The following is a 12,500-nucleotide window of genomic DNA, read 5'->3' on the forward strand; positions in this document are numbered from 1 at the left end:
TAACTTTTTGATTACCTTATCAAAATAATGTAACTTGTTACATTTGATTAATTATTTATACTTCTAATGAATGTTTTCAACTAAAAAGTTCAGAATTTGTACAGGTCCTGTTTTAACTATTTCACTTCTCTCTCTATCTGTTAATTTGTTACGCCATAATGCTGGGTCTCCACTGATCACTGTATGCCATTGATGTTACTCGCATTGGTGACATCACTGCTCTCGTTATCATCCAGCTGTTCTTGAGCAGTGATGATGACCCTGGCAGTATCATGCGCGTCGTCAGTGCATACACACACACACATATATACAGTGGGGAAAATAAGTATTTGAACCCCTGCCGATTTCGCAAGTTTGGCCACCAGAAATGTGTGATCTATAATTGTAATAGTAGGTGTATTTTAACAGTGAGAAACAGAATATCAACAAAAAAATCCAGAAAACTGCATTTTATAACATTTATGACTTAATTTGCATTTGATGCAGAAAATAAGTATTTGAACCCCTAGCAAAACATGACTTAGTACTTGGTGGAATAACCCTTGTTGACAAGCACAGACGTCAGACTTTTCTTGTAGTTGGTCACTAGGTTTACACACATCTCAGGAGTGATTTTGGTCCACTCCTCTTTGCAGATCCTCTCCAAATCCTTAAAGTTGCATTTTCAATGGGAGGGAATGAGGGAATGAGGTTCAAGCCCAATATTCCACGTTACATGGCCCCATCCATAGTCCCCTCGATGCGGTGGAGTCGTCCTGTACCCTTGGCAGAGAAACAGCCCCAAAGCATAATGTTTCCACCTCCATGCTTGACGGTGGGGATGGTGTTCTTGGGGTCATATTCAGCATTCTTCCCCCTCCAAACGCGGCAAGTCGAGTTGATGCCAAAGAGCTTGATTTTGGTCTCATCTGACCACATCCTGTCTCCCAATCCTCCTTAGAATCATTCAAGTGTTCATTGGCAAACTTCAGACGGCCCGGTATATGTGCTTCCTTGAGCAGGGGGACCTTGCGAGTGCTGCAGTACTTCAAACCATTACGGCGTAGTGTGCTGCCAATGGTTTTCTTGGTGACCGTGGTCCCAGCTGCCTTGAGATCATTCACAAGCTCCCCCTGTGTAGTTCTGGGGTTATTCTGCACCTTTCGGATGATCACCGATACCGCACGAGGGGATATCTTGCATGGATCCCCAGACCTAGAGTGATTGACAGTTGTTTGGTGTTGCTTCCATTTATGAATAATCGTACCATTAGTTGTCTGCTTCTCACCAAGCTGCTTGCCGATGGTTTTGTAACCCATTCCAGCCTTGTGCAGGTCTACAATCTTATCTCTGACGTCCTTGGTCAACTCTTTGGTCTTGCCCATGGTGGTGAGGTTGAAGGTGTGAAGTATGATTCTTTGGACAGGTTTCTTTTATACACGTCACCAGTTGAGATCAGGTATACCTTGTTAGGCCTAATGAGGACTAATCTGTGTGCTTCTTGGGCACATAACTGGTCATTGGGAGCCAGAATTCGTGCTGTTTGCTTGGGGGTTCAAATACTTATTTTCTGCATCAAATACAAATAAAGTCATAAATGTTATAAAATGCAGTTTTCTGGATTTGTTTGTTGATATTCTATTTCTCACTGTTAAAATACACCTACCATTACAATTATAGATCACACATTTCTTTGCAAGTGGCCAAACCTGCGAAATCGGCAGGGGTTCAAATACTTATTTTCCCCACTGTATATATACATTATATATATACACATATAATGATTCTAAACGTACGTAAGCACGTGTTCAGAATCATTGTGTGTGTTTGAGTGGTTTTGTTTGTTTATGTGACTGAGCTCTTTGTGTGTGTTGGGGCTTAAATTGTGTGTGTGTTTGTGAGTGTGTGTGTGGGTGTATGTGTGTGTGTGTGTGTGTGTATATGTCTGTGTGTGTGAACAGGAAAAAGTGTGTATCTCATTATTCTGAACGCATGCATGATTCTGGATCTCTCTCTCTCTGTGTGTGTGTGTAGGTCTGTGTGTGTGTGTGTGTGTGTGTGTGTGTGTGTGTGTGTGTGTGTGTGTGTGTGTGTGTGTGTGTGTGTGTGTGTGTGTGTGTGTGTGTGTGTGTGTGTGTGTGACACACATGCAATGAGTCACTGAGTAGTGTTTATGATCACTGGAAAAGGTCTTTGACACAAGCATTTAAGATCTTTTCATTAGAATGACTAGTGTATACATAATGAAACTGTATACTAGAACAAGTGACATGGCAGGAGCACAGATCTTATGTGTATGTTTGATTCCTATTCCTGTTGTCCTGAATTTCCCAAACGGGATAATAAAAGTTTATCTTATCTTATTTTATCTTATACACCCAACCCAAGTGCTTTGTCAATACTGTAAAACATTATGGTCATGCCAATAAAGCTTCTTTTGAATTTGAATTGAGAAAGAGGGAGGGAGGGAGGGAGAGAGGGGAAGGGAGGGAGACAAAGGGAGAGAGAGAGAGAGGGAGGGAGGGAGAAAGAGGGAGGGAGAGAGAGAGAGGGAGGGAGAGAAAGATTAACTCAAACAGAATCATACACACACAGGGACACATACACACACAGGGACACATACCCCCCCCCCCTCACACACACACACACACACACATATATACAGCTCCAACATTGACAACATTTCTATCAAATTTCATATACAAATTGTCATTTAGAGAATTTATTTGCAGAAAAATGACAACTGGTCAAAATAACAAAAATGCAGTGTTTTCAGATCTTGAATAATGCAAAGAAAACAAGCTCGTATTCATTTTTAAACACACAATACTAATGTTTTAACTTAGGAAGAGTTCAGAAATCAATATTTGGTGGAATAACCTTGATTTACAATCACAGCTTTCATGTGTCTTGGTATGCTCTCCACCAGTCTTTCACATTGCCGTTGGGTGACTTTATGCCGCTCCTGGCACAAAAATGCAAGCAGCTCGGCTTTGTTTGATGGCTTGTGACCATCCATCTTCCTCTTGATCACATTCCAGAGGTTTTTAATTGTTTAATTTTAATTTAGAATGACTAGTGTATACATAATGAAACTGTATACTAGAACAAGTGACGTGGCAGGAGCACAGATCGTATGTGTATGTTTGATTCCTATTCCTGTTGTCCTATTCACTTCATAAATCTTGCTGCTATTACACCTGAATTTCCCAAACGGGATAATAAAAGTTTATCTTATCTTATCTTATCTTATACACCCAGCCCGAACGTTATCGTCATTCCAATAAAGCTTCTTTTGACTTTGAATTGAGACAGAGAGAGGGGGAGGGAGGGAGGGAGACAAAGGGAGAGAGAGAGAGAGAGAGGGAGAGAGGGAGAGAGGGAGAGAGAGAGGGAGAGAGGGAGGGAGAGAGAGAGGGAGGAAGAGAAAGATGAACTCAAACAGAATCATACACACACAGGGACACATACACACACACACACACACACACACACACACCCCACACACACACACACACATATATATACTGTATATATACATTATATATATATACACATATAATGATTCTAAATGTACGTAAGCACGTGTTCAGAATCAGTGTGTGTTTGAGTGGTTTTGTTTGTTTATGCGACTGAGCTCTTTGTGTGTGTTGGGGCTTAAATTGTGTGTGTGTTTGTGAGTGTGTGTGTATGTGTGTGTGTGTGTGTGTAGGTCTCTGTGTGTATATGTCTGTGTTTGTGAACAGGAAAAAGTGTGTATCTCATTATTCTGAACGCATGCATGATTCTGGATCTCTCTCTCTCTGAGTGTGTAGGTCTCTGTGTGTGTGTGTGTGTGTGTGTGTGTGTGTGTGTGTGTGTGTGTGTGTGTGTGTGTGTGTGTGTGTGTGTGTGTGTGTGTGTGTGTGTGCCACACATGCAATGAGTCACTCAGCAGTGTTTATGATCACTGGATAGGGTCTCTGCTCTGACTTCATATGCTGCTCTTAACACATAGAAACACACCACTGAATGACAATGGAAAGCATTACTGTAAACACATTTATGTTATAATGGCTTCTGACACAAGCATTTAAGATCTTTTCATTAGAATGACTAGTGTATACATAATGAAACTGTATACTAGAACAAGTGACGTGGCAGGAGCACAGATCAAAACAGATGAACCATGGCTCAGTTCTGGTCATACGGTAGCGGTTCTGGTGATACTGTAAAGGGCCCATGCATTGGGTAACCAGTATGAAACCACTAATGACTGATAAACCTTCGAGGGGGAGTAGGAAGAGCGCAGCTCCAAACAAATAAATTATGCCTTAGTTGGGCCAGACCTGAGGTGTGTGCTAAAATTCAGAGGACATGAGGGGGAGCTGCTCCAGATTTTGGATATGTTTCATCTGGTTTCTTCAGGATTCAAAGAAAGTGGTAAAAAAAACAATCAGAACTATTAGATGAAAACTGCCTGGATAGTTAACAAATGAGATCTGCCTGCTGAAACATAGAAATGTGCCTTAAGATTGACTAGAACAGCTCCACACGTACGTGTTACTGTTACTGTTATATCTAATCCGTATTCAGAGATACTGCTGTTATGAAAGCCATCCATAAATGTCATGGAGGTTGTGGGAGGGACTGGGTGACTGTCTGCAGGGACACAGTTATAAAACAGTTGAGGTTTAGCAACACAGCAGTTTAATTATTAACAGAATAGCGTCATTCAGACTAACTACTTTTTGAGTTTCAAGAGTCTTGCACAATCCTTAGAGAACAGCCACTTGAGAGCTTCAGAGAACCTGTCAGCTTCTGAAATATGTGAGAATGGGGACTGAGGACTGAGAACTGAACAGGTAAGGCGACATTGACTTCAAATCATTGAAATATTGAAAAAGACAAGCCAAGTATATACTGGCAGTAACAGGGTCAAGTTTTATGCATTGTTAAGTGGTTCATATGAAGTGTGTTAAATGACACAGTGTGTCCGAGTTTACAGTTTTTTCTCGATTGCTTACACACATTTAGCGAATCATGGGTCAACTTAATCTAATGCTCACATCTTCTTTGCACAGCAAGAGTCTTCTCTGGCAAATGGGTTAACTATTTCTCATTGATTTCACACAAATTTCTTTGAGTTTTAACACACTTTTCAAAACAGTTAACACAATTCTCAGAGAAAGACACAAAACCTAATTGAATAACCATGTCAACACATTGCAGACACTTAGTAGCAGCCTACTGAAACTGCTCTCTATATTCTAAATATCGTCAGCACCTGTGTGAACTCTCTGTGCACAACTAATCAAGCAGTTCTCAACCTCTAAAAGAGGTCAATAGATTGATTTTGATACCAACCTCAGCAAGGACTAAGACAAGGACAAGGAAGAGGCCGTGGTAGAGATAGAGGGGACCCTGTCAGGGGACGTGGCATTCGTGTAAGATGCTCTAATGAAATTAGGGCAACAGTCATTGATCACGTAGTCAATCATGACCTCTCCATGAGAGAGGCTGGCCAAAGGGTTCAGCCAAACCTGAGCCGTCATACTGTGGCATCAATTGTTTGTACATTCGGTAATGACAATGACACTTTGCTGGCCTTTACAGTCAATTGACTGTACTGTGTTTCATTGTATTTGCACTCTTGGCAACAACCATTTCTATACTTTTGTAAAGTGTGTTGCCACAGTACAATGTAGTACTGTAGTTTCACTAAAGTAATCTACAACATATACGGCAGGGGGACAATGTTCACTGCAGAACCTGTCATTTTGACTTCTTACAGTATCCAATGTAATGTGGAAAAATGACTGCAATAAATATTTTTGTGTCAGAATCTTTGGCATTTTGTACACAGTAGAACAAATGTAAAATCAATGGTGTTGACAGGTCCTTGTTTAGAATATCTTTTATAGTATTTAGCAATACAAAAACAGAACTACGATATTTTACTGCATACAAATTTTCAGATTTCAAATACTTATTGACAGTATATTCCCTAAGTAAGGGAAGTAGGTTTTGATGGAAATGTTTGGTTTTGATGAGTGTGTGATAAGTTTTGAGAAGGTGGTGTCATTCTGCAAACATCAAATAGTGGTTTGGTTATTTCATCTTCTGTTAAGGGCTGTGTGTGAGCTGTTTTGAAAAAGTAAACAGTGAATGGAAAAATGTGCCAAAGCAATCGAGAAAAACTGTAAATCAAGAAAATATTTCAGATTACAGTTTTTCTCGATTGATTACATTCAAAAACTGGAACTTATGGCACAATGACCACAACCTGTAACTCATGTGCCAACTCCCTAAACCAATTCTGCTAAACTATAAGCACAATTATGTGCTTTAGACACATATTTCAATTGTTAACCGCACTTTCTTCAACTCACAACACACAATTATCTGCTTTAGACACAAATTTCAATTGTTAACCACACTTTCTTCAAAACACTAAACACCATCCTCTCTACTTTGCACACTTCATCAATGCCAAAACCTCCTTGTGTTCAGACAGAACACACTGCTATTCAATTGGCAAAACTTCCATTTCCAAGGCTGTTGTGCAATTTGAAATCAAAGCTTTAGCAATATGATGGCCACAGGTTAGCTCCTGGTTTGGAGAACAATTGATGGCAACATTGAAGTGAGAGGTGATCAGAAAGGCAGAGGAGTGAGAGTAAGAGGAGGAGGAGGAGGAGGAGGAAGAGGATGAAGAGAAAGAGCAAGAAGGAGAGCCATTATCTCTGATGAGATTTGGGCCACTGTGGTCAACCCTGTGGTCAACCATGGTTTGACCATGCAGGAGGCTGGCCAGAGGGTTCAACCAAATATAAGCCGCTTCTCAGTTGCATCCATTCTCTGGACATTCAGAAGAGGGAATAGGTAAGAAAGAATAAAGCAGGTGTACAGGGTGCCTTTTGTCAGAAACTCCGACAGTCAAACAGTTATGCTATGACTATGTGCAAGTCATATACAGTACATTTCCACAACTGATTGCGTCCTATCAGCACTGACACATTACTGTACTGTATTGCAATCCAATCCAATGTTACAGTTTTTCTCGATTGCTTACACACATGAAGCATGCCTCGTTTTCTCAAAACTCTAAACACAAATCCCTAAACCACTCACACAAAATGCAACAACATTCACAACACTGTGTAGGTCTATTTCTGATAGCACATTGTCAATATTGTCTTGAGCTAGAACAGGATGCAGTAGTTTTTTGTCCTTTTTTATTTTACATTTTTCTTTCTTTTTTTAGTTGACTGTACTGGCCTATATCCTATTGTTTGTTCTGTGCAAATCATTTACACATTCATTTGTGTTTGCTGTGATGTATAGGCTACAGCACTTTTGGAAAAAAATAAAGAAATATTTTAGTTGTTACTGTATATTTGTGTGTTGTTTTATATTTGCGTAAAAACATTATACAGTTATATTTTACTACAGGAGTAAGCGTATAGTAACATAATGTTCCTGATAAGGCCTTCATACTGGTGTTTTCCCATTTCATAGTAGTGTTTTCCATTGAGCACATCAGTGTTCAATCGATGCTTAGAATGTCTACTCATATAATGGGCTGTGTTTGTCATTAGAAAACAAAGTACCCTTTTGAGGTGACATAACACTGTTTTGAAAGCAAAGTTGCCTTTTGCAGGATGTATAAAGGGTTTTGCATTTTGTGTGAGTGGTTTTGGGATTTGTGTTTAGAGTTTTGAGGAAACGAGGCATGCTTTCAAAAAATGTGTGTTAGCAATTGAGAAAAACTGTAAATCAAAAGTAGATAAAAAGTAAAATTTTATAACATCAACATTCCATTAATTCATTAATAGTACGCAGTTTGTGACAAATGTATTTTCACAGTTGCCTCATGGAAGGTTTTGTGCAGCCTTTGTGATTAATGTACAATTCAATAGAAAATAATGATGAGATCAAAGAAAATGGAGGAACACTGTGATTCTCAACAAAGGGCTTCATACTGGAGGTAGATGCAAGGCTCCAGACACTTTCAAAGAATACAGTTGATTCAGATGAATTATACCCGGTAGAAAAATAGAGCCGTGTAGACAGAAACACCTGTGCTTCTCTGACACAGAGTGGCAACAGATCCCTTTATATCTCCTGCAAAATGCTACTTTGCTTTCAAAACAATGTTATGTCACCTCAAAAGGGTATTTTTTTTCAAATGACACACACAGACCACTATATGAGTAGACATTTCTAAGCATCGATTGAACACTGATGTGCTCAATGGAAAACACTACTATGAATGGGAAAACCCCAGTATGAAGGCCTTATCAGGAGCATTATGCCTTTTCATGTTCAGTGTTACTGTATGCTTAATCCTGTAGAAATCATGTATAATGTTTTTACTCAAATATAAAACAACACACAAATATAGAGTAACAACACAAATATTTCTTTATTTTTTCCAAAAGTGTTGTAGCCTATACATCACAGCAAACACAACTGAGTGTGTAAATGATTTGCACAGAACAAACAATAGGATATAGGCCAGTACAGTCAACAAAAAAAGAAAGAAAAATGTAAAATAAAAAAGGACAAAAAAACTAGGCTGCATCCTGTTCTAGCTCAAGAACTCTCTGAAACAAACATGACAATATTGTATCAGAAATAGACCTACACAGTGTTGTGAAACACTTTAAAATAACATTGGATTGGATTACAATACAGTAATGTGTCAGTGCTGATAGGACGCAATCCGTTGTGGAAATGTATATGACTTACTTGCACATAGTCATAGCATAATTGTTTGGCTCTGTCGGAGTTTATGTCAAAAGGCACTCTGTACACCTGCTTCATTCTCAAGATGTTCCGCCTTAGAATATGGTCCACTGTGGCTAGACTCACTGTATTGATGTTTAGGAATATGTCTTGGTCATCAATGGTTGCACTTTGTATTTGTTTACAGTAATTTTACAAATACAGTACAATGTAAAATACTCTAAATTAGGGCTGTCAATCGATTAAAAAAAATTAACTAATTACAGTAATCACAATTGTTTTAAATAATGAATCACTATTCATTTCTTCTTAAGACTAAATCTTATAAATAAACAAGTAATCACTTCAGACAGCTTGTATTTTAGAAACTGTTGTTTAATTGTATTTTTTTTAAACACAATGGTGCCCCTCGACGGTAAATCGTAAGAATTTCCCCTGAAGCAATTCGAATCACCTCAATCAGCCTACTGTCCTCAACTATGTTGATGGGCCGACAGTCACCGGCAACCCAAATGGTAACCTTTTCACGGACTGGTCTAGTTATTTTCCTAGAGAAGTGATGGAGTGTGGGTTGGCGATCATCTAACCTGGGACTGCTTTCTGTAGGGTGCTTTGCATTAAGGTGATAACTTCAAGACGAGCTGCTTCTGTGATAGCTAAATTCAGCTTGACAAATGCTACATACAACTTTAGTTTTGTCGATTGTTCCGTCATTTTGACTCTTAAACAGAGACTTTCCGCCCAACAATCCCTCAGCTCTCTCCATCTTCAACTACCGCAGTGGTTCTCAAACTTTTTCTGTCATTCCCCACTTTGAACAAAGGGGGCTATTCAAGCCCCACCTGTCCCTCATCGCTCCCATAAAATGGTAGGCCAAGCCCCCTACTTACGGGCTACATTGCCCGAGAGGACACAGGTTCAAGTCTGGTCTGATGTAATTTCCCAATCCTCTCCCCACCTCTTCTCCGCCTCGCTTGCTGTCATAACTTCATGTCCTATCCAAATAAAGGCATTAAAAAAAAAATATATATATATAGAGTGGGGAAAATAACCCCTGCCGATTTCGCAAGTTTGGCCACTTGCAAAGAAATGTGTGATCTATAATTGTAATAGTAGGTATATTTTAACAGTGAGAAACAGAATATCAACAAAAAAATCCAGAAAACTGCATTTTCTAACATTTATGACTTAATTTGCATTTGATGCAGAAAATAAGTATTTGAACCCCTAGCAAAACATGACTTAGTACTTGGTGGAATAACCCTTGTTGGCAAGCACAGACGTCAGACTTTTCTTGTAGTTGGTCACCAGGTTTACACACATCTCAGGAGGGATTTTGGTCCACTCCTCTTTGCAGATCCTCTCCACATCCTTAAGGTTGCGTTTTCAATGGGAGGGAATGAGGGAATGAGGTTCAAGCCCAATATTCCACATTACATGGCCCCATCCATAGTCCCCTCGATGCAGTGGAGTCGTCCTGTACCCTTGGCAGAGAAACAGCCCCAAAGCATAATGTTTCCACCTCCATGCTTGACGGTGGGGATGGTGTCATATTCAGCATTCATCCCCCTCCAAACGCGGCAAGTCGAGTTGATGCCAAAGAGCTTGATTTTGGTCTCATCTGACCACATCCTGTCTCCCAATCCTCCTTAGAATCATTCAAGTGTTCATTGGCAAACTTCAGACGGCCCTGTACATGTGCTTCCGTGAGCAAGGGGACCTTGCGAGTTCTGCAGTACTTCAAACCATTATGGCGTAGTGTGTTGCCAATGGTTTTCTTGGTGACTGTGGTCCCAGCTGCCTTTAGATCATTCACAAGCTCCCCCTGTGTAGTTCTGGGGTTATTCTGCACCTTTCGGATGATCACCGATACCGCACGAGGGGATATCTTGCATGGAGCCCCAGACCTAGAGCGATGGACAGTTGTTTGGTGTTGCTTCCATTTACGAATAATCGCACCAATAGTTGTCTGCTTCTCACCAAGCTGTTTGCCGATGGTTTTGTAACCCATTCCAGCCTTGTGCAGGTCTACAATCTTATCTCTGACTTCCTTGGTCAACTCTTTGGTCTTGCCCATGGTGGTGAGGTTGAAGGTGTGAAGTATGATTCTTTGGACAGGTTTCTTTTATACACGTCACCAGTTGAGATCAGGTGTACCTTGTTAGGCCTAATGAGGACTAATCTGTGTGCTTCTTGGGCACATAACTGGTCATTGGGAGCCAGAATTCTTGCTGTTTGCTTGGGGGTTCAAATACTTATTTTCTGCATCAAATACAAATAAAGTCATAAATGTTATAAAATGCAGTTTTCTGGATTTGTTTGTTGATATTCTATTTCTCACTGTTAAAATACACCTACCATTACAATTATAGATCACACATTTCTTTGCAAGTGGCCAAACTTGCGAAATCGGCAGGGGTTCAAATACTTATTTTCCCCACTGTATATATATTTATATATATATATTATTTTTTTTAAGTTGCGTTTATTGCGTCAAAATATTTTATTGCGTTAATCGCGTCCGCGTTAATCGCATAGATTAACGCGTTAACGCTGACAGCCCTACTCTAAATACAAGAATACTATGCTCCTGGCATTGGCATTGATGAAGTGTGCAAAGTAGAGAGGATTGTGTGTTGTGTTTTGAAGAAAGTGTGGTTTACAATTGAAATCTGTGTTTAAAGCAGATAATTGTGTGTTGTGTTTTGAAGAAAGTGTGGCTAAGAATAGAAATCTGGGTCTAAGGCAGATAATTGTGCATGTAGTTTAGCAGAATTGGTTTAGGGAGTTGGCACATGAGTTACAGGTTGTGGTCACTGTGTCATAAGTTCCAGTTTTTGAATGTATTTTGTTTTTATGTGTAAACAATCGAGAAAAACTGTAATGTACTGATGATGGAGGTGTGTGTGTGTGTGTGTGAGAGAGAGAGAGGATTACAGTTTTTCTCGATTGCTTTGGCACATTTTTCCATTCACTTTTTACTTTTTCAAAACAGCTCACACACAGCCCTTAACAGAGGACAAAATTACCAAAACACTATATGATGTTTGCAGAATGACATCACCTTCTCAAAACTTATCACACACCCATCAAAACCAAACATTTCCATCAAAACCTACAATTTGTGATCAATTGAGAATGTATGTTTTCTCATTTATTTAACAATGGATAACAAAATTCAAACTACAGCTATCAATATCAACCATCACTTCAACTTTTGTGCAACACCCTCACAGTATTGACTATTTTACCACTGACAACATACTACAATTTGGGTTTTGTACTGAGCACTCTTACTTAGGGAATATACTGTCAGAAAGTAATTGAAATCCGTGTTGGTGCACGTTGGACAGCAAGATGTATCATTGTGTCTTGTTTACCTGTGCATACTGTCAACGACAGAGTGGAAACAAGGAATGTTGTCTTCTTATCTGCACTAAATACACCTCAATACGGGGCACTTCCTTTGCCAAATGAAAATAATTCTGCATACCTAATTTACATTTAAATTGTATACTTGGTGTGATGGCACTTTTAACATGTTTAAGCTCCTGGTATTACATGTAAAACGATCTGACTTTGTGCCTCTAAATAACCTGCACATCAGATTTATCTTTGCCAACCTGAGTTCCTTTTTGTGAATAATAAAATGCTCCTAGACTGCTGACATCTGTTATGCATTTCCTTCCTTTCAGATTGACGGAAAGCTTTGCCAACAATGTTTTGACAGCTCTGCAATCTTATTTGTCGGAAAGAGCATGTTGGATAATGAAATATTTGGTAGGATAGCT

The 12,500-nt window shown here is 39.5% G+C and overlaps 2 protein-coding genes across 5 annotated transcripts in view; both read left to right on the forward strand.

Moving 5' to 3' along the window:
* LOC122128889 overlaps positions 1-12,500 on the forward strand; it is a 237,446-nt gene that overhangs the window by 223,741 nt on the left and 1,205 nt on the right. The window lies entirely within an intron of this gene.
* LOC105912951 (NLR family CARD domain-containing protein 3-like) overlaps positions 4,734-12,500 on the forward strand; it is a 77,913-nt gene continuing 70,146 nt past the window's right edge. The window contains exon 1 of the mRNA XM_031563677.2: positions 4,734-4,823. The gene's annotated coding sequence lies outside the window, so the exon portion shown is untranslated. The remainder of the gene's footprint in view (positions 4,824-12,500) is intronic.

Source organism: Clupea harengus, chromosome 26 (assembly GCF_900700415.2).
Source record: "Clupea harengus chromosome 26, Ch_v2.0.2, whole genome shotgun sequence".
In the NCBI taxonomy this organism is placed as follows: domain Eukaryota; kingdom Metazoa; phylum Chordata; class Actinopteri; order Clupeiformes; family Clupeidae; genus Clupea; species Clupea harengus.